This window comes from Lissotriton vulgaris, chromosome 7, assembly GCF_964263255.1.
Source record: "Lissotriton vulgaris chromosome 7, aLisVul1.2, whole genome shotgun sequence".
In the NCBI taxonomy this organism is placed as follows: domain Eukaryota; kingdom Metazoa; phylum Chordata; class Amphibia; order Caudata; family Salamandridae; genus Lissotriton; species Lissotriton vulgaris.
In genome coordinates, this window is record NC_141695.1 from 1,185,645,680 (window position 1) to 1,185,669,287 (window position 23,608).

General features: G+C 45.0%; 1 protein-coding gene across 1 annotated transcript in view; it reads right to left on the reverse strand.

The window, feature by feature from the left end:
* The window catches only part of PRELID2 (PRELI domain containing 2), a 275,242-nt gene that overhangs the window by 4,621 nt on the left and 247,013 nt on the right, over positions 1-23,608 (reverse strand). The gene's annotated exons all lie outside the window — the stretch shown is intronic.

Consider the following 23,608-nt stretch of genomic DNA (forward strand, 5'->3'; position numbering starts at 1 on the left):
AATCAAAGACTGATCAATATAATCTTTTCTGCTAAAGGTTCAAACACTTAAAGCACATCCCCAGGAGATCAGGCTTAAAGGGGCTTAATTTACACTACTTACCAAGCAACGATGCGCTCGAAATAAAGAACAAACATTGCCTTCCCATTAAGCTGTCCACCTCTACAGAGGCAGCTTAAAAGCTTTTCCCGAGATTGACGGTAACAGCAGAGCACTATGATTTCTTCATCAGAACTATTATGATTTTCTCTTCTAGGACAATATCGTTTCTTCCTGCAGTTATAGGGGCAAGTTTTTTTAACACTCTAGCAGAACTGTAAGCCTTTTTACCCATAGCCCTCTTCACCTCCATCATGGATATTGTAAGGGAAAAAACACAAGTCTTTATGTAGTTCATAATTGACGCTGGTGTAAGTGCACGATGAAAGAGTAGTCCTGCTCTTAGAGTTGTGGGCTGAAAATTGACCCTGCATGCCCTGTGGTGCAAGGGCACATCAAGGTCTGCCATCTTCAAATTGAGAGCCTGACTAAGTGCGAGGCAGGCACTCCACACCAGCGGGCATTCCTAGGTTGTGTTAAACCCCTGTTTACGTGCCTTTAGTAAAACAAAACTGCACTGTCCACATTTTTAGATCGACCATTCGAGAACTCTTGCATATACTTTAGTATATACTTATATGTGTATGTGCTTTGTGGGGTCTGGAGATCATCCCTAGGACTTGTCTGCTTCCGCTTAGGGAATTTTTTTTCTGTTCAACTGCCTCAATTTAACTGTCTAGGTAGAAAACGACCAGCAGAGGTCAGTAAAATACCAGAATAGCTTTCTGCTTAGGGACTTAAAAAAAAAAAAATGTTTCTGGCAACTGCCTCTATTTAACGGTCTTGATAGAAAACGACCAGCAGATGTCAGTAAAATACCAGAATCACTTTAGCATTCCCTAGATTCCAGTCCATAGAAATTGTCTTCCACGAGCACCAGCAGACAATAATATGTTTTTCAAATCTTGTATTTTCAGTGATATGACCACCGAAGGCCCTGATTTTAAATTAAAAACACAGAGCTTTGGACTGTACCATGTCCCGCTTAAAAGCAATATTTTTTGCCATGTGTTCCCATACCTGGCGTGTCACACAGTTTAGTGCTTACTTTCCTTCCATGTTGAAGGACAGTAAATGTTTCAGCACCCAGGCTAATGTGCGGCATAACTAAATACATATAAGGTCCCAAAGGCGAGACTGACTGCATTGGAAATGCTCGGTCATACTTGCACGCTGGCTGGTTTTAAGTTCCCATTACAATGTACCAAGGGATTTGCCAGACGGCTAATTACCTAAAGAAAGACGGGACTACAATTGGCGAAATGCAATGTAATTCAAGTTTTAAATACTCAAGTTTGTTTTGATGCCGTTTGCTTTGGGCACTTATTTACATGGTTGTTAGCGAACACCAAACGCACTGACAAAGAAAATCATTGCGGCTTTATGCCTAGCATTCTTATTAGAGAGGACAAGGAAAAATGTCACAAGTGACAAATCAGAAAGGCTTTGGCATCTTTCATGGGCACGGCAAAAAAAATGGAACAGCTGCTGCTCTCAGCAACAAATAATTTGGATGTAGGAGCACACTTTTCTTTTTTTTATTTAACACATTTTGTTGATTTTTGATAGTAACAAAAACGTAACAAGTATGACATATCAGGATTCAAAAATGTTGCATTCGGAAAAAAGACGTGCAATAACATTCCACACCCCATCCTCTCACTCTGAATCTCCCCTCTTGAAATTTATCAGGAGAATAACTGATCGTTCCTAAACATGAATTTCAACATCCAAGTGTCTGCAGTGTTGTGGGCAAGGACCCCAGTCAACTTCCTCTAAAAGGAGCAAGTTCATTGCAGACGTTCGGGGTGTTTTTGGGGACACCCCCTGGCCATATAGACTGGCCTTTCCAGATTCATGGAATAATGAACACCCTTCTTCCAATGCTCGAATGAAGGAGGGCCAACATCTGTCCAGTTTTGAGAAGAGTCCATCTTCGCACCTAGAGGCCAGTCAGTAACAGTCTGAGTTGGTAACGGTTTCTATCTAGATCAATAAAAATTAGGGTGCCTGGGATGTGACCAGCCCACCACTTCTTCAAGCGTCAAGAGGAGCCCTTTCCAAAAAGCAGCAACCACCCCACAACCTCAGACCCTACGTATAAAATCCTCATGTGTGCCTACTCAGGGAACTCATCAGGCCCCTTTCCCACAATTTCTGTTGGGTAAGGATGTACAAGGAAAGTCATTCATTTGGATGATCCTAAAATGTGATGCGAAGACAGATTACCAAGGAAGTGTATGCCTCCCTCCAATCGCCTTCGAAGAGCAAACCTGGATCTCTCTCCCTCTCCTCCTGGAGGTGGGGAAAAGTGTAAAGAAAGTAATTCACTAATGTTCTATAGATTTGCAAGAATGTATGCGTCTGGAACTCTTCTGTCGGGAGTTTAGCTTATAAAGATATTCATGCCGCCCCTATTCATGGACATCAATCCACCAACATGCCAAGGGTAGAGGAAGTGATATCACATGCCCTTTGACCTTCACTTTCACTCACACACATGCTTACGAATACATACATTCACAGCACGTTCTTACACATACACAGATATTCAATAATACACACACACTAACATACACACACTCACCCGCAAGCACACACACAACATACATTTAGAATATATATATATTTTTTTTTTACTTACCTCAGCTGTCAGGGAAGGTCATATAACAGCCATTTTTTTGTGGAAAACCTTTATTGATACTTCAACCAGTTACAAATATGAGCCTACAACCACCAGGGACGGCCGCTAATCAGTTTCATCACAGCAAGTCAGTTAGGACAAGACTCGGCCGCCCGGGAAGCAAATGTACCACAACTTCAATTAAAACTTGCTATAGAGCATACCAGGCGATTGACAGGATTCGAAAGGCTCCATTTTACAATATAAAAATAGAAGGATCAGGTGCCATACAATATCACAAAGTCGCATAGAGGGCGGGCTAAATAGTAGGATTTCCACAATTAGATCGATCTCATTTAAGACCGTGGCGCTAAGGCATACAATTCAGGATAAACAAGCTTACAATCACAGTTCGCACCAGTTAAGCGCCCGCCCAATGATACTGAATTGCCGTGAAAAGTATAGGCACAGATAGGCGAGAATTGACAGAAAGTGGACCCCCTACGCTGACCCAAAAAAGAAGAAGCGAAAGAAAAGGCAAAAGGAAGGATACGAAAGAGAAAAAAGGGCCATAGAAACAATAAGGAAAAACAAAATTCCCCTCCCCCAACCTCCCACCCTGCACCCCTGCAGATGACTACGGCCTACCCCCCTAGCAGCGTGCCTGTCGCCCCAAATAACTGAAACCCGAAATATAGGAAGAGCAAAGAGAAAGAAAGAAAAACTAAACCCCTACCCTAAAAATAGAAATGGAGGAGGGCTTTATCGTACGCATTTCCGGTCTCTCCCCACCGCCTTAACAAAGAATCCCCCACAGAGCTAACACAATCGAGCAAAACACAATAGAAAAGTACACCGGAGGAAACTATAAAACCCGCCCGGTCTCCGTTGACCTAGTAAAGCAATCCCGTTACCAATGAAATCATAGTGTGAAACCCCAAACAACAGTCTCAGCCTTGGCCCCGTCGATCACATTTGCTGATTCCCTCCGATAAGTAGAGCCCCATCGTCAAATTGTCAAAATATACACAGAAGTTGCCGAAATATGGTCTGTTAGATGGAGAAAGGATGGCAAATCCCAAAGTAGACGGCCGGTTCCAAAGATGCCCCTCCCCGATTCCAAGGCCAGACACTGTCCCATCCGCCATCTTGATGTACCAGCTGGGAAGGGGGTGCAACACAATCCCACACAGTTCCGACAAAATGTTTCCAGAATGGGAACAGCAGTTACATGTTTCGCCGGCCGCGAAACTAAAGATTCCGACCATGTAGTTGAAACGCCGATCTCAGCATGTTCGATCAGTTCCACTTCTGTAGGGGCAGGCACAGCTCCAAGCACCGGGTTTGAATGCACCACTGGGGTGTCAGTCGGGAGTTGAGCTGGCCGCCGGGTCCCGGGCAACGAGTCAGGGTCCGGTCCCAACCTTCTAATTCCATCCGCTGCCGACATTAGCTTCCAGACCTGAGCCTCCATAGTCACCTGAAGTGCCTCGAGGGCGGCCAGCACTGACCGCAATGACGGGCCGCACTTAGCCCGCTCCGCCGGGTTCCACGTAACATCAGGCATAGTGATCCCCGCGGAGAGTCCCCTCCCCGGGGGAAGATTAGTCGGAGCAGGAATGAACCGTGAGGGACAGATCGTCAACATGCGTTAGTGCGCGCCAAGTCTCCAACCCAAAGGCACAGGCGGTGCGAACGCTAGGCCTCCGGGTCAGGGACCTCCGCCACACCGCCTCGGGCGTCACTCGTCTCCTCACCTCCGATACGGGACCAGGCAGCAGATCAGCAGCAAAGCAATCCAAAAGATGTCAAAAGTTCCATGGACTGGACCCTGCCGCTCTCACCGGTCCGCTGCTGTTCAACTAGGACCCGGCTGGACCAGCACTCGAGACCCCGACTTCCAGACTGGGTTAGGCCTCAAATCAAACCTCGACATTACTCCACTCCACAATGTCGGAAAAGTCTCGGGATCGCTCCATCGGACTGCAGATTAGTTCATATACACGGATATGGGGCGGAAAATCAGGATAGATGACAGGATCTTCGAGCGAAAGACGGAGGTCAGCGGAGCCAGGAGACTATGCGGCCATCTTGCTTGCTGTCGTAGCTCCTCCCCCCATAACAGCCATTTGTACTCCATTTTCTATATCCCGAATAGTGAAATATGTATTATTATTCACCATTACTACAATAAAAAAAAAAACAGAAAACAAGGAGAGTGGAACCCAAAATGACGTTAATAAAGACGAGTTGTCCCAGCGTTCCTGGCACTGCTTTTGCCACCTCTGAGGCATGGGATGCTCAAATACAGAGCAAGGTGTCACAAGGGGCAAGCAAGTTGTCGCAGCAGAGACCCCTGGTGATGTCCATGCTTCTAATCTACAGCCATAAGGCAGGTCACAAATGCAATTATTTGACAAATTGGGAGCAATGTAGATCAAATCCTTCCTGTAGTGTCGCAGAGGAATTCATTACTTTCCTGGCCATTACATTGCCAGTCTGGAGATCCCTATGGTGTCCCATTGTCAGAACCCCCAAAGTTCCACCACTTGACGGAGCCAATATCCAACCCATGAAGGTGCTTCTTTGGTAAGTTTATTTTACCACCTCAGGGTATTTAGTTGTATTGCACAATGGCTGAGGACCACTCTCTTAGCAGGTGGAAGAGAAGGAGAAGAAATCCATCCCTCCATATAGGATATGCCGAAGCGATGTTCACCGCCTGGCACATTTTCTGATGCATAAGCCGAGTTCTCCAGTATCATACCACCACTTATTTATTATCAATTGTGCAACTGTGTTATATTAGGTGATATTGGGAGCTGCACAGGCAGCACTATTCTAAAAGCACTATTCTAAAAGAATCCTTCTACATAGCACAATGATCCCTCGGAAGAGCAAGAAAGAATGTGACTGTGGCGGGGTAAGGTTGAGTAGGGTTTTGTAGCATTGTCCTACTCAGTTTATGATGAAAAAACATTTTTGCATTTTTTTACCAATCTGATGGTGTTAAGAGAATGGCTTTGAAAAACAACGAGAATGTTTGCCAACCTCCGGCATGGGGTATTGGAGCTCATGTCCAGTAAAGCCAAGCCGAGACAAAGCAGGCTTATGAAAATGTGGCCTCACATTTTTGAGGGGGTACATCAAGTTTTTTAAAGAAGGTAAAGACTGCTTTACAAAAGTAACATCCTTTAAGGTTACACACCAAACCCGGAGAAAGGATAACATATGGCACTGCCTAACACCAGTCATTGCAGGCAATTCAGTTGGAGGGGTGAAGTGGAAATTAGAGTGTCTGAGAAGTTCAGAGAGGAGTGTTTCTGTCACTAACTGAACCCCTAGATGCCCTTCCCATTTTTGTTCACCCACAAGTTACAAACAACTTGATGGCAGTATAATATGCTAGAATACTTTTCCCCTACGGTTGTGTATTCTTGTGTTGGGAAAATATGTGTATTGAGTCTGATGCCTAGTTTTCCGGTATCTGGCAATGATTTGAGTTCTACATTTTATGGCAGGGAAATAATACCCGAGTAATGCATGCCTTTTATCACTAATATTTGTTAGTAGAACAGAAGACCAGTATAGTAGGTTTCTGCAATGCTCTGATAGATCTCTATGCTTCCTTTTTCCCTACAGGTTGATGTTCTATATCTGCAGGTACCACTTTTTAGGGTGCTGTATGGGTGGTCACTTAGTTAATTGATTAGGGACCAGTACCAAAAAGTGTGGATGGATCTTGCATCAGTCCTGAAGAATTGCCTTCGAATGGAAATAGTGGCAAGAAACATGTTGACCCCGATAGCGCACGTCCCAGTGACTTTATAACAGGGGTGCGCCACATTCATGTTTTTAACCAGGACAGTGGCCACAATCATTAAAATAGTTCTGGGTGGACCACTACCTCCTGTTTTAGCCTCACATCTTTACTTCCTACATCTACACTCACTAGGGCCCTCACACGCACTGCACCCTACGGCATAAGGAAAAAAGATCTCCGCTAAAAGGCCAGACAAGGGCACCGATCGGGTATTGCAGTGCCGACCCAATAAGGAACAGACCCGATGATGAAGCAAGACACCCCACTGATGGGGGTTGTGTTAGGGTCCCTTTCCAAAAGGAGGAAACCTCCTCCTGACTAGTGTGTACTTCTTAAAAACACAACTTGCACATCAACCAATTGTGTTCACTAGGAACTGCATACCTTTCTGTTTTGTTGTAGGGAAATAACAGGCCCATGACTTCAGTCGTCTTCTTCCATGCCAACATAATTCAAGGGACCAATGTCTACTCTGACTGGAAAAACCTAGTGTAGAAAAAGTGCTACTAAGATTAGACACATTTTTATTCAAAATGCCTCCCTAATCTGTACTCCCTGACATCAACTGCACTGAGATAACAAAAAGATCTACAGGCTTTTTTTAATTCACTTATTTTCTATTCATGAGTTGGTTGACGAACGTCTAAATAGATTAGGAAGAGGAAAGCTTCATTTAAAGGGTATAAATATTTACCTATTTACTGGTACGCCAGTTACACTGTATTTCTGGTCCTGTGATATCAGGGGAATACTGGATTTTGTTATCCACATTGAAATTACACGGTTACATAGCACTTCTTACACAATCGTAATGCTTAAGTAAAACACAACTAGCAATTGAAAAGATGCATATCTGAACCTGGTTGGGGTGCTACTAATTACCAGGGTCGTAGATCTCCCCAAAATATCCTGAAACGCATCTTAGCGGAGCCATACAAAACAATGAAGATAAAAATGTAAGTACATGGCTTCACTACCACTACAAAAATAGCTCTTAACTCAAGCTGCTTGGAGAACAGTAATGTGAAAACCATACGAAACTATGTGTGTCTAGTATAATAGCCATTCCCCATTAACAGCCATGTTATATTGTGTGGATACATCATGACAAGTTGGTGGGATTATGTATAGTGTTGTAAGAGACACAATGCTTACAGGAGAAGGGATTTGGAACGGGGAAGCAAGGGAGCCCGGAAGCCCCATGTTTGTACCGTAAAGAATACGAGGACGAGATGCCGAAAATATTTGGCCAAGATTACATACAACTCAATCAATCAATCAGGGTCTTGTATAGCGTGGCTACTCACCCGTGAGGGTCTCAAGGAGCGGAGCAGGCGTGCAGCAGATGGGCTGTTGGCCCTTCTGGGTGCAGGATGATTTGAAGAGCCAAGTCTTGAGGTCCTTCTTAAATTGGGTCAGCAACACAAATTGTCTGAAGTTGAGGGACAGGGTGTTCCCTGTCTTGGCGGCGAGGTAGGAGTAGGATCTTCCTCCGGTTCTAGTGTTGTGGATCCTGGGGACGAGGCTAGGGCGGCGAGTTAGGCGAAACAGAGTTGTCTGGTGGGTATGTGGAATGCGAGGTGGTGGTTCAGATATGCCGGTCCTTCGTCGTGGACAGCTTTGTAGGCATGTGAGGAGCTTGAAGGTGATTCTCTTGTTGGCTGGGAGCCAATGGAGTCGTTGGAGGTGTTGCGTGATGTGGCCATGGAGGAGATGTCAAGGACCAGTCTGGCTGCTGTGTTTTGGACATTTCCTACGTTTCTTCAGTCACGGCAGGCATGACTCGGGAAGGGGGGTGAATTTAAATTTTTTTTTTTTTAAACTAGCTTACTGAATCCCACGCCGCCTCCGCTCCTGTCTGTGTTTTCCTGCTGCATTCCTCGGAACAGGAAGAATCCAGCCAACCTCCACTCACCTAAGCCAATCACAACGCTGCAATGGTGAGGACGGCGCCCAGCCAGGCACCTATGGGGAGACCATTTTCTCTATGTAGGCTGCATGCAGCATATATAGAAAAAATTCAGAAGGCTGAAAAAGCAGTCAGGGCCCACAGCATTGGGCAAGCCACTCCTCCCCGACCTGCCCACCCGCCCCCAACCAGGCATACCCTTCTGCTTTCTCACAGTGCGAGAAGCAGAAACATAAAATGATATTTAAAATAGTACGGCGATGCTCCTCTGCCCTGATGGAGTAACCACCCATGAGTTTCTTGAGCTGTTTCTGTGTGACGCCGGTGTAGAGTGTAGAGTGTGTTGCTATAGTCAAGTCTGCTGGTGATGATTGCGTGTGTGTGTCTTTCTGGATTCTGTGGGAATCCATCTTAATGTCTTTTGATGCAGGAGGCGGGTGTGGAAGCAGGCTGAGGAAACTGCATTGAACTGGCGGTTCATTGTGAGCGATGAGAACAGTAGTATGCTGAGGCTGCGTGCGTGGTCCGTTGGGGTGGGAGCGGATCCCAGAGCGGCTGGTCGCCAAGTCGTCGTCCCAGGCTGAAAGAGTGGCTCCCAGGATGAGTACTTCAGTCTCGTTCAAGGAGAGCTTGAGAGAGCTATATTTCGTCCAGGTAGCAACGTCCTTCATTTAAGTGTGGAAGTTGGTTCTGGCAGTTTTGGGTTTGTTGGTGAGGGAGAGGATCAGCTGGGTGTCATCAGCGTAGGAGACGATGTTGAGTCCGTGGCTTCTGCGAAGGGGGCCATGTAGACGTTGAAGAGGATGGGGCTCAGGGAGGAACTCTGGGGCCCTCCGCAGCTGATCTCTGTAGGTTCTGAGAGGAACAGGGTTGGTCTGACTCGCTGAGTCCAGCCTTTGATGCCTTGTTCCAGATGATGACGTCGTGGAGTCTCGTAATTAGGGTGCGGTGGGAGTCGGTGTTGAACGCGGCCGCGAGGTCCAGTAGGATGAGGGCTGTGGTCTTGCCCCGGTCAAGGAGGGAGCGCATGTCGTCTGTGGTGGCGAAGAGTGCAGTCTCTGTGTTGTGGTTGCTTTGGAATCCGGGTTCTGAGGTGTCCAGGACGTGGTTTACTTCTAGGAACGCGGAGAAATGGGCGTTGAAGGCCTTTTCAATGACCTTGGCTGGGAAGAGGAGGAGGGAAATGGGTTTGAAGTTCTTGAGGTCAGCCGGGTCTGAGGACTGCTTCTTCAGCTGGGGGTTGATCTTGGCATGGTTCCAGTGGAGCAGTTGATGGTGCAATGAAGCTGGGGGCAATGGTGGCAGCTGGTCTGTGGCGATGTGTGGGCAAGGATCCAACGGGGTCCTGAGTGGATGCTCTTCATGGTCTTGAGCGTGTCCTCTGTTGTGAGCAGGTCAAGTAGAGCATGGTCTGTTGGGGTGTGGCGTGGTTGTGTGCGGTGGTGGCGGGCGAAGTGGTAGTGTCTAGGGTGTCGAAGCTGTCGGAGATCTGCCTGATCTTGTGGTGGAAGAAGGTGCCAAGTTGGTTGCAGAGGTCTTGGTAGGGAGCGACGTCTGGGGTCTTGCTGTTGGGCCTGGAACCTCCTAGACGATGGCTAAGAGTACTTTGCTGTTGTGTACAGTGGCACTGATTCTGTCTTTCAGGGCTGTTTTCTTTGTGGTTTTGAGGAAGAGGTGGTGTGCGTTGATGGCGGATACAAAGGGAGCATGGGTTTGTGGGCATTTGTTGTTTCTCAGTCTCTTCTCGAGTTGTCTGCAGGTGCGTCTGGATTCGTGGAGGGCAGGAGTGAATCAGCTGGCTTTCTTGGAGTGTTGCTTGCCTGGTTAGTTCTTGAGGGGTGCCACAGTGTCGGTGCAGTGGGAGAAACATTAGTGGAGGTTAGGTGCTGCAGTGTTGGCATCCATTGGTGTTGGCGGAGTGGTTGTGCTGAGGGAGTTGATGCAAAGTTCTTTGGTGGCCTTGATCCAGCTGCGACGGGGCCAGTGTGGCAGTGGTGTATGGTGGGTGTTGCGAAGGCGAGATGTACGCAGCGGTGGTCGGTCCAGGAGAGTTCGGGGGTGTGGCTCTAGCTGATGTTCCCACTTGCTGAGAAGAGGGGGTCGAGGGTGTGTCCAGCTGTGTGGGCCGGTGCCGTGACTAGCTGCTTGAGTCCGATGTTTGGAAGGTTCTCGAGTAGGGAGGTAGTGTTCTGGTCGCTTAGGTTGCCCATGAGGAAGTTGAGGTCTCCAAGTAGGATGTACTGGGTGGATGCAAGAGCCTGGGGTGTGATAAGATCTACAATGGTGTTGGAGAAGGGCAGCCGGGGTGCCTGTAGACAAGGGTGCCGCAGAGGGTGGTGTTGGGGTTGGTCTGGAACTGGTCTTTGTTGGGTCGTCGGAGTGCATGGTCAGTCGGAGGATGTTCTTGTGGTCAATGGCAATGCCTAGGTGATAAGGGCAGTCCTTGTGGGTTATTTTGTAGTCGTCTGTGATGGCGATGTCTGGTCTGGAGCAGGTATTAGTCCAGGTTATGATGCTTGGCGGTGTGGCGTCCAGGGTTGAGGGTGAGGAGGGTCCTGGCATCGTAGCGGTCGAAAGTCCGAGAACCAGGGTCCCTGGCGCTGGGCGCTGTCCAGGCACAGACGGCTTGCCTTTTTGGCGCACCTTCGGCATGCCTTTTTGGCACGCCCACTGCGCGGTGCCTGCTATTAAGCATTGCTGCCAAGGGGGATCGACCTCGGGGAGGCGGGAAACCGCAGGAAGGGGCACAGGAGCGGGGCGAGCCGCGGGGAGAAAACAAGAGGAAAGGAAAAAGCAAAGTCAAAAAGAATAATTAAAGAGAAAAGAAGAAAGAGGCAGAAAAAGGAAAGAGAGAGAAGGACACAGAAGGGGGGGTGGGGGCGGGCCGCGGGGAACGTGCAGTAGGGGGGACAAGGGAGAAAGCAGGAGGAAAGCCAAAAGGCAGAATAAAAGAGAAAGAAAACAGAAGAGACAGAAAAAGCAGCAAGAGTGATAGAAGGGCAGCCAAGCAGCAGAGCAGTGACCCTCTACCACTGGTCCACCAGGGATGAGGCGCAGGAAGGAGCCTGCAGATGAAGGAGGGCCTCAAACTCCTGACCTACAGGTCAGCAGCAGCAGCTACCAGACGGAGCTGCGATGCAAAGGAAAAAGACCACTACAGGATAGATGCAACTGGAAATTGAGATCAGACATTCACCTTATCCATGTTAAAATAAGCTACGATTTGTAACAAGATGATGCCTGACATCTACGTGCCTATTATAGAAAGCAGAGTGTGGGCAAATTCCTTAAACCACAATTCTCTTATTTCCTCAGATACCTTAGTTGAAAAAAATGCTTTGCAAGGGCAAGATGGCAGCAACAACCACAATATTTAGAATATATGATTCACTTTTTATAGACAACATCAATAACATCATAGATGTCAAATGGAAAAGGGTGGGTGGAATCGATGTCTAATCTGGGGACTAGAAGCTGCTCGCAAGCTTTTAAAATCACATATTTGGTATCTATATTTTTAAAGTCCTAATGGGCTTGATATGTAAAGGTTTTTACTGGTGGAAATTCCCATTTCACTACATTAGAGCGCTTACAAATGGTAAAAACATTTTTCGAATGTGTTAAACCCATTTAGCGATTCAGAAAGATTTTAGGAATGATTACAGATTTGAGATTTTGAAGGGGCAGGTCTGAGGCATCCATTCCAAACTGTGAATCAGTAACCTAGGTATCAATGGTTTGCAACACTAAATCTGGTAACAAACCACGGACAAGTTACTGACTCCCAAGTCATGGTAACTGATTTGCAAAGCAAAGGGGTCATACTCTTTGGATCCTTCCCCACTTTGTGAATCATAGTGGCAGTTTCAGGAGCTGCAGGCAGAGGTCCAGGCCCACTCTCAGAAGCTTTTCAAAATTGATCAACATCCTGTTCTTTTAATGCATCCCGATTTCTATAAGAAACGCAGGCTGCTTTGAAAAAATAAATCCATTTTGAACTGCTTTCACAGGGGGGGGGTGGTCAAAATTTGTTATGCACGCGTAGTATCAAAATTTCGGTAATTTTATGCTATGATCGTAACTCAAAATCCCACAATTATGCTATTACTCCAAAGCACATAATTACATGCAGTTTGTGAGATGAGAGCAACAAGAATGGAATGAGGGCACATTTAATTCTAAAATATAGCTCTAAATGCCAGTTTTGTATTTTGAGTAATCTTTCCTAAATTTCTCGTAATTACACTTAAGCAGATTTCGCACACCTTTCAACAGTCAGCTCTCCCTTGCAGGCCACCATTACTGCAAAGGTAGCCAAACCGAGGAAATGGCAATTTGCACTCTGCCTACTGAATATTAATTTGGCATGTCATTATGTTAACCCCTGTTAGAAATGGGGTCTCTAGTTGGCAATGTTTTGCACCTTTGTCCAAGTAGAGACCCTTCTTCCTAGTCAGGATAAGGGGGATACACTTCTAAAATAGCCCCTGCTCACCCCCCCCTTGGGAGCTTGGCACGAGCAGACAAGCTTATCTCAGAGGAAGTGTGTAAAGCATTTGTGCATGCATACAGGAACACAGTGAAAACACTACAAATGGTCAACACACCAGTTTAGAAAAATAGCAAATCTTTATCTAAACCAACAAGGCCAAAAATGACAAAAATCCAACATACAATACTGGAAAAATAGGTGTTTTGCAAGCTAACCTTTTAATTGCAGAAATAGCTTTAAAACACTGTTCTTCCGAGTCTGTAGCTCCGTCCGGGTCTACTGCGATGCTGATAACTTCTTAGCCTAACAGTTCCAGCAGACCACGTGAGTATGGGTCAGCTGTATTGTCGACATACTCGTAGACAGTACCTTTCTCATTGCGACCGATCACGTTGGTACGAGTCAGTCACGGGCAACCATTGCAGTTACGATGTGAAGTGGAACGGCGTCGGTGGGACCAAGGCTATGATGCGGAGTGAGGTGGTGCTCGATGCGGTGCTGGCAGGTCATTGTGCAGGCAACAGAGCAGGTCGATATTTGCGAGGGCAGCGACGGTGTCTGAAGTCCGTGCCGAGTGACGAGAAATATTGCGCTGTGCCCACAGGACCCAGTGCAAGCAGCGGCTTGGTGACGGTCACCCAGCGGCATCAGTGAGACATGTGATGCGGTTCAGGACATCTAGCAAGATAAGTATCTCATGCAAAAAGATGTATTGAAGACCCCCAGCAGGACAGCTGATGGAAGACACTGGATGATTTGAGCCTGCACCTTTCTGTTTGGAATTTGTAAGTGGCCATCAGCTCTCTGAGTTTCAGTTAGAAGCCTCACCGTCTTTTTGTTTGGCCTGTCGCATCTGAAATCGTTCAAAGTCGGTGTTCATTTGAAAGTCAAAGTGAGTACACAGGGTTGTTATTGCCTTCCCGCAATGATCTTCACCACCTGTGTTTGAGAAGATGTGGAACAACTTGAAGATATCTTCCTGTACATTAAGTAGTTTGGCCAGTTTGGCCTCTCCACTGGTTTCCTTTGTAGTTTTAAAATAGTTCTATAGACACACACATGCCACCTGGCTGGAGTTGTTGCCAGCAATATTACTTCTTTGAAAGGTGGGAGCAGATGTGTGTCCCCCCATCTAGGTGAACTTGGCAGCACACTGCCCTTGGTTCAGGATAATCAGGTCATCAAGCCGATGGTTGGGGCATCTCACAGTGAATTGTTCAATCCAGCGTCGTCGTTACTACACATTCTTTACCACCCCAGTAGACCTCCCCACCCATATGGCAGCTGACAGGCAGCAGGGATGGTGCATAGGTCTGCCTCTATGCACTGTTGGTGTGTGAATATAAGGTAATGGGCACTCTATTCCCTCGTGCAAATCCTTGCTGCCTACTAGGCACTACAGGTGTTTTAGCTGATACACCATGGATGGCACTGGTATGGGTGTGGCAGTCTGCCACTGTTCTGAGCTTTATGCAGCATTTACAAGGCTTAAGAATGGTGACGGGTTGATAGACACTCCTTCCTACTTCCTTCTCGTTTGTTCGTCCAGAGTTTGTCCCAGCTTAGGTACAGAGCACAGAAATGCTTCTTGCGTGCCCGCCACAAACAGGAGGCCGTGGGCAGGTAGCAGCTGTCATGGCAGGGTGGGGAATGCACTCAAATCTTACATGTTGCAGCCTCCTAGATCTCTGCTGCAGCTGCGCTAAGGGCCACACTGTACTGCCCGCCGAGCCAGGGGAGAACCTTCTGGGCCTTGGTTTTTAATGTTTTTTATATAGCGTGAACTCGACCTGAAGGTATCAGAGTGCTTTACATGAGCAGCAGTTGCGTTACAGACAGACACAGTAGGCACGGATCGGGGGTACACATGGGTACACGGCATCCACCCACTATTTCACAGGGTAGATGCTGTCCACCCTGCTAAGTAGTTGGGCCACACAGAAATATGTTGGACTGGTTCCAGTGTCATTTTGAGACACCAAGACATGTTCAGCAGCGCCTGCACATTGTCTGCTTTCCATTCCCAGCAGCAACATACAGGCGGAAGGGGAGCTTTTTTTTCACTTTCAGCTGGCCAAAGATAAAGACAGACATTAAGGGGCAATTAGGCCTCCTTTTGATCGAGTATGGGCTGGAGGAGTCCTGGAACCTCACAAATGCAAGTGCACCGGCGAGGAAACAAAAGCACACAGCTTGTTATCTTTTCACAGGTACTTAAGAGATGCCTGCTTTTTACTTTGTTGTATATACGTACATGCACCGTAAGAATGTCAGATGGGTTGGTATGTCCCAGTATTTAGACAAAGAACAATTTAAATAGCACTATTTTATTTTATTTCTTTTATAGGGCCACTCATCCCAATGCAGAGTGTTAGAGCGCTTTACATAACATACACATCATCCATTCCAAATAAATCATGTAAGTGTGTAAATCAATGTACAAGATGTGTTACATGAGACAATCAGGGTTACAGTGTCAAAAATCCTCCATAGCTCACTGTGGTCTACTAGAAGGATTACAATGTATTTACTACAAGTAACAAGAGGATCTCTGTGCAGGAGACAACGTTTAAAAAAAATCATTTATTGCATTTTCAATTGGCACGTTATGACATGCACATATCGGAGCACTATTGCATAATTAAGTGGTAGATTTATACTCACAACATTGTAAAATATGCACACCATGTATGTTGCAATATTATGAGTAACAAATCCGAAGAAGGTAGCAACGAAATAGAGGTTCCACAATCCCCAAACAACCCCCCCTTCCCTCAAGAACAGTGGGTGATTATGTTTTGCAGGAGACCACTTAATCTTCTATTCTACTTTGATTTAAATTTGGGACTACACAAAACACAGATATCGCCAACAAATGTGTTAAGCTCCAAAGTTTTCTCATCATTATTATTTTTCCCTGAGATTTACTGGGCACCTCTGCAGCAGATACCTTAACCCCATACAATATTTTAACATGCGGACTTTGCAACCAATTAAGCATTACAGACCTCCTACCATGCTTTTCCTTGTTGCCAATTTCTTTGTGGTAGGCTTTAAAAAAAATGTATTCATTGATTCCCAGATTTTGCTTCAGGATTGCCCCACTTGTTTGGCACAACCCGGACTCCAAATCTCATTTGTTACGTATCACCATGCACTTAAATTACTCATGATATACCTGATAAACATATGTGTGAGATCTTAGTATCTGATGGCACTTCTTGTGATGTCACTTCGATTGAGGTCACTTCCTGTGATGCCACATGGAATGTCACGCATCGTGAAGTCATGTGCTTTGATGGCACGCGTCATGATGTCACTTGAATACTGCCTAACTTGGTCCCTCCCCCTAAACTCTTTTTTTTTAGGACTTGTGCCCTGCAGGCACATTCATTTGTTGATAGGCACGGGGAGTTTAAGTGATTTGTTCAGAATCACAGGATGTTGAGTGTCCCTGCCGAGACTCAGCTTCGAGGTCAACCTCTCTAGCCGTTAGGCCACATCCTTAGCCTTGTTGACAACATAGACTGGTGTAAGGGTGCTCACAGGAATTAAAAGACACCTGCTCTGCTTCTTGTGGCAGCTGAACCCGTTGCGCCAGTCATCTTTATAACCGGTCGCCATGCCAGTGTCAGGATGCATGAATATGTTTTTAGTCATCGCGTAGATGCAGGATGATGCTCTACACCACATAATTATATTTTAAGCACTGGTTTTGAAAATAAATGGAGATTTTATAAAATACTGAATTAATGCACCTGGGACTCCAACAAGATCGGCTTGTTGGAAGAACACGTCAGTGAAGACGTTCTTTGGGTAGGACATCTTAACATCTCCTCAGGGAATTTGAATTTTAAGCACATGTTAAGAAAAAAGAAGGAGTTCTTAAGTGCTTTTCCATTTAGTTTAGGCATGTGCGACTCAGCTGCGATGTTGTCTTCGCAAGGACACAAACCTGCAAGGTGGCAGGAAAGATGGAAAGATGGAGATGTGTTACAATCCGAAGTTGTAAGTGGTTGAAGTTTGAAAGTGAAAACAAAACGAAAATCTCAACCGACAGATATGCACAAAATACAGTCCAACTCAACCTTTGGCAAGTGCATGATGTAATGCAGTGAGGTAACACCATTACAAGACTAGAATTTTGAGAGTTCCTCTGACGATATTAAAGTGGCCTTGGGATAACAAGAATTGGCATAGCCAAGAGGACTCGCTTTTCAATGGCGCTCGCTACCAGTGACTTTTGCGGATACTGTTCCACATCAGCAAAAAGATGTGCTGTGCTGCAGGACATACTGTTTATATTTCAATGGGCTTACAACCGGCCCACAGCATACTATTAGTTGTTTTCGTTGTTACTCTCATTTGCAATCTCTTGATCGCTTATTTCGGAAGGATTACCTTCCTTTCTTGTGTTAACTCCTCCCTGGAGCATGGACCAAGTGCACGAGTTCTTTCTCATCTTTGTTGATTCTCGTCCTTTTGCAATGCACTAGTTTTTTAATTTGATAAACATTTCGGTATTATTCCTGAACTTGCAATGTGCTTTACTAATTTTAACACAGGCATACAGCTTCTTATTTATGTTGTTTTCACTCAATCTGCTGTCTCTATGGATGTTCTTGTTACTTACACTTAAACTGTACTACGCTATGCCACCCTACTCCACTCCACTCCACTCCACTCCACTCACCATAATGCTACTCTGCTCCACCCCACTCTATGCCACTTTACTCCACACAATGGCACTCTACGCCACGCCACTCTACTGTAAACCACTCTACACAATGCCACTCTACGGCAGTCTACACCACTGTACTCCATGACACTCTCTGCCGCCCCACTGCATGCCACTCTACACGACTATGATATGCCACTGCATTCCACACAATGCAATGCACTCTACGTCACTCCATTCTACCATGCACCACTTCATGCCACTGTACTCTTCGCTACTCTACCTTATGCCACTCCACGCTACTCTACTCTGTGCAAAGCCACTAACTTTTAGCCATGCCAAACAGCAGCCACGCTGCTGTACGACATGGTTAAAAGACATTGGCAAATCCAATAGCTCACATATTCACAAGGCCTAATGCTTTCCCAATGCTTATTTGACTAAGTGAAGCGAGTGGCCCAGCTTTTTAGCAAATAGCAGCTATATTTTAAAAAAACAAGAAGACAGAAGTGAAAGAGCATTGGAGAATTGGGAGTAGAATAAAGTAACGCATGTGTCGGGGAGCAGCAGTAGGATAGAGGGAGTAATGGAGGACCCTAGAGACACAAGATTAAAATAAAAAATACAATTTATTTCTTGCCGTTAATGGAACATTCTATTCTCAGCGGGTGGATTCATTGATATAATGTAAATGCTGTGCATGGATTATAAGACATTAAGCAGTAATGGTTTTTTATTGAAAACTATACGTTAGCCATAACTATACTAATTTAATCCACTGGCAGTTATGCAGAAAGGGAAGGCAATGTCAGCCTACATAGGGTCAGACAGCAAAGCCCCTGTTGAATTTCAGACATTCCAGATGTGGGAAAATGCTTACTAAACTATCAGCTCTGTATCCGAGGCTGCGTTGTTTATGCTGCCTTTGCATTGATATTTTTGGGGCTAGCAGGTCTAGCAAGCTGGTGACTAGAGCCAAACCAGACACTAAAAGGTCCAAAGTGTGTAACATTCCACTTTCGAGAAGGCTGTACTAACATCCACATCTACAAGATGTTTTGGAGAGAAGTTGGAAAGACAATGTCTTTAACTGAGTCAATTGGTGTAAGACAAAGCACTAGCCTTACCAATGGTTGAATCCGATTCCTGCCCTTCAAGTGCTGAATTTTTACTATGCCACAATGATATCACACCATTGAACCTTCTTCAGTTTAAAAGGATTATGCGGTTGACCATCAAGATGCGAATATGCCAGCACATAGTTTTCAGCGCTTTCTTCTAAAAATTGGCTGCAGACCATGGACTTCAAGGAAGGTCCCAAGTCCTCCAGCAAAGAGAGAGGATGGAGACTCTGGCAGGTTTACATTTCTTTTGTGACAACAAATGAACTGAAATATGTGTTCAAATGTACCAGAGTTTATGTGTGTTCAAGTAAGAGTAAATACATATATGTTTAGGTGAAAGGAAAGCTTGAATGTGGTGCTTTGATTTAAAGTGTTTAAATAAAGGGGAAGGGCTTCATTTTTAGTACACTCTATTTCCTTCAAAGTATGTACTAAACACCTTACTTAAGCTTTATACCAGAAGGGAGAAGGGCTCAGGTGGTTGCCCATTACTTAATAGCAAGGGCTGTCAGACAGGTTTAAGTGAAGAACGAGACATGGTTTCCTTAACAGAAAAATCACTTGGCTGGGCTTTCCAGGCATGCACGGCGAAATCCTGATCATTAGAGCCAAACAGCGTTTAGGCACAGGCAGCCCCACCAGATATTCCAGCAAGCCATTTGGGATGGAACGTCTTTAACACCATAGAATATACCCACTCTTACACGCAATGAATGAGTCATTAGTTGCGTGGAGCAGAATTAAGCAGACATGTAAGATTGTGGGTTGAGGGACCATCCTTTGTACAAAGATGCACTGTACAAGATCGACCACTGCTAGTGGAATCTCTCCAGCAAAGATTCATTTGATCAGGTAAAAGACAGAATAAACATTAGATTCCGCTTTATTATAAGCAGCTTGAGTGTTGAGATCTCCTGTACATTCTTACATGGAATCTCCCCTTGGTCATGTTCCCTGCGTGGAACACGGAATGTGGGGAGTCTGGCAGTTACTGCTTGGGAGCTGCCATGACAGGACGGGGCGAACCCGCTGGTAGGTGGAGCAGCGTGCGACCCCATGAATTACTACTTACGGATCTTGAAGTGTACTTCTTTCCATTGGCGACGAGGGTCCTGTCTTCAGCCTCCCCTTCTTCGTGTGTGTCTTCTTCCTTTCAGCCGACGTTTGGAGCCCGGTGTGGTGTTTTTCTGCTCCACGGCATTTCCTTCCAGTTTCGCCATCCTTGGGGACTCCTGCTTTGGTCCGGCTGCAATCCTGCATATCTTGATGTAAGTTTAGCTATTCCTAGCCATTAAAAGGTACTTTTGCCATACTTTAAGCGTGTGCCGCGCTAAACAAGCAATATATAGTTGCTCCTAGCGCTCCTGCGACGTAGTTCCAGCACCGACGTGTCTCTGCCCGACTTGCCTGACATTCTTCATGTGACGTCCCTACGTTACGTGCGGCCATTTTGTGCCAATCTTCGTCAATTGCACGTAACCTTAGCAATGACAATTTTGCTTTCACGCAGACGCATGCAGCTGTTCTTTCTGATTTCAAGTTCTTTTCGTCAGCGCTCCTTCTGGCATTCATCGTGTGCGTGCAGCACTCCAACTCAGCAATCTGTAGATTGCTCTCAACGCTGATACGCACAGCTTTCTGACATTCAATGTATGCGTGCAGTGCTCCAGCTCACCAATCAGTGCTCTCACCGCTGATGTGCACAGCTTCCTAGCATTAATTATATGCGTGCACTTATGGAATAACGGCACACTTTCTCATCATTTATAGCTGCTGAAATTTGTGATACATTCACATTGTACTTTAGAAAGAGTATAATTTTATTCCTGCAATATTCATAATTGTGTGGGCAGCAACCCACCCACGCACAGTCTAGGCATGGATCACGTAGTCGCTCCGCCACCCTTCTTACAATCTCCTGGTTCTCCTCCCATGTTATGGCAACAACGGAAGGATACATTTGAAAGTTATTTGGAAGCCATCGATGGTGACACGTTCACTAATAAAAAGAAGAAGGAACGTCTTATGTATAATCTGGGTGCAGAGGGTAGAAACATTGTGAAAACTTGAACCCTTGAAGTCGTCAACACTCTTGTGAGTGGTGGTGATGATGGTGATTCCTTACTCATTGAGGACTATGCATCTTTAATTAAAACTTTAGACAAAAGGGTCAACCCTAAGAAGAATGTAGTACTTGAGCGTCATAAGTTTCTGCAAAGTGCCCAGATTTCTGGTGAATCTATTGATGATTTTGTTTCTGCGCTCAGAACCCCAACTGTCACATGCAATTACAGAGAATTTAGGGACAAAATCATGTGACCAACTAATCGAACGCACTTGCAACAAGAACATTCAAGAGAAACTTTTGTCTTTTGACGACCCTGATCTTGAGACAGCCATCACGCTTGCAAAAAGCATTGAACATTCTCAATTTTGCAGGAAGGAAATGAGCAATCCTTCTCAACCCACTGAAGTTAAACTACTGTCATCAAAGCATAATTTTAAGTCCACCAAAGTTCTCATTGAGAACACAACAAGGAATTCATCTTCTTTACCCTCAACCAAGAATAAATCTGAGAAAGTACAACTCTTTTGTTTTCGTTGTGGGAGCAAAAACTGTCTGGGCAACGCCAAATACTGTTATGCTTTGAACCAGACTTGTTTTAAATGCAGAAAAAAGGTAATGTGGCTAATTTTTGCAAAGCCATGGGGTCCAACAAGGGAAACACCCAAGTAGTCAAGTCCATTGAAGAAGACTTTGTTGACTTTGGTGAAAAGAATGATAATAGGTCATTAATGCTGTCTTCGTCATCTGCACAATCTAAGGGTGTTGTTGAAATTGCATCCAAGGGTGGTTTACGTAAAAGAAAATCCCCTGTGTGTACTATCCGAGCGAATGGGAAGAATGGGAATTTCTTGGTTGATTCTGGTTCTCCGTTCACTCTTATCAATATCAAGGATTTGGGGGCTTTAGAAGACATTCAGTTGCACCAGTCTGATATTAACATTTTTGCCTATGGGGGTAAAAGAGTGGAAGTTCTGGGCAAATTCGAGGCAAATTTGGAACTCTGTGGGGATCCAGCCACTGGGCCTGTATTCATTGTCAATGATGGTGCAAATTTGTTGGGATGGGAAGAGCAGGGGGAACTCAGGATCATCCTCGATCCTAATCAAATTCAAATTCAAATTCAAAAGTAGCTTTATTCGGTATTTTGACAAAAAAACCATAAAAGCAGACATAAATACAAAGTGCAGACATAGGCAGACTAAATAACTTTCTCATTAAAAACTTATTACAAGGATAGACATCATATAAACAAAACAGATGGAATTCTTAAATTGCATTAAATGGTTCTCCAGTTCGTTAAAAGATTCATAAAATTCAAACAATTTCCTGGGATGCATATTTCATTCTCATGATTATGTATTATTTGATGTAATTAGGCACAATATAATACATTTTTAACCTTAAGGTCCTAATCATTACGCATGGTCCCTCTGCATTTTACGGTGAAGGTCAAAAATGTTATCGCTGACACAATGGTAAGTTCATCTTGCAACATGTACAGTCTGATCAGTGCAGGTTTACAATTTCTCAAGCCCCATGACTTTAACAGAGGTAACAGGTATCTTTTTCTCCCCCACTGATAATACTTACAAAGAAAAATGCAGTGTATGTTTGACTGGTTAGATACATCATCGCACGGGCATTTTATCAAGTTGGCAGACCAGTCATTCGGGGCGGGAAATGTTATTAGCCTAAAAAAAGACTCAGTCCTCATTCGTGTCAGGAGCATTCTATGGTAGCACGAGTAGGTTGGCGCCAGATAAGGATGAAGGCCCAAACCATGAAGGATGCTACGGTGGGCTACAATAGTAGACTTATTCCCATCTAAATACCATCTCCTTTCCTTCAATAGGTCAAGGCATGCCACCTTTAAAGCTTTTTTTGATATTTGTGAGCATGATGTTGGATTTAGATAGAGATCTGGTTTACCAATAGAGTTCAAGAATTTTTTAACATAGGCTAACCATGGCTGCTTGCTAGGAGCGGATTGATTTAGACAGTCTTGAATTACTTCCCTATTGAAACCTGTATCTTCACATGTCCAGATCTTAAACCATAGCATGACTGGCGCTATCTTTATCAAATCGGTTATATGGACTCTATCAAGTTCATTGTGGCATATAGTGGTAGATGTAGAACGGGGGACTGATAAGAGGTGCCTCAGGAACGCATTTTCCACTGTTTGTATTTGTGTGCAATCTGCCAGTCCCCAGATGCCAGCCCCATATACAGCAGTGGACACACATTTGGCTGCGTAGATCTTAAGTAGTATATCTACAGGTTTCTCACCCAGTCTTATAGCAAATTGTTTAACAGCACCTATCGTGCGAGAAAAGGCCAGGTTCCGGGAGGTTATTGCTGATGACCATGTGCCCCTGTTATTAAAGATAATGCCTAGATAAGAAAATGTTTTAGTCATAGCTATCTTTGTGTTGTTGACAAAGGTTTTACAGTCTGGTATGTTTTTTCTCCTAGTACATGACATTGTGAATGTTTTTCCCTCATTTATTTTTAGACCTCTAGTACTCATAAAGGTTGAGAATCCCGTTAGGGCCTTCTGGAGACCCAGCTGTGTGCGAGCCATGATCACCGCATCATCAGCGTATAAAAGTAGTGGTACTGAGATGCCATTTATTTTAGGGTAATCCACCACAAGATCGTTTAAAAAGTCTGCTACCTCGTTAATGTATAATAATATGTATAATAATGTATAATAATTTCTGATCGTGTGGTCTTCAAAACTTTGTGCTTCCTATTTAAGATTCGTCAGGGTTTTGCTCCCATCTACCTGC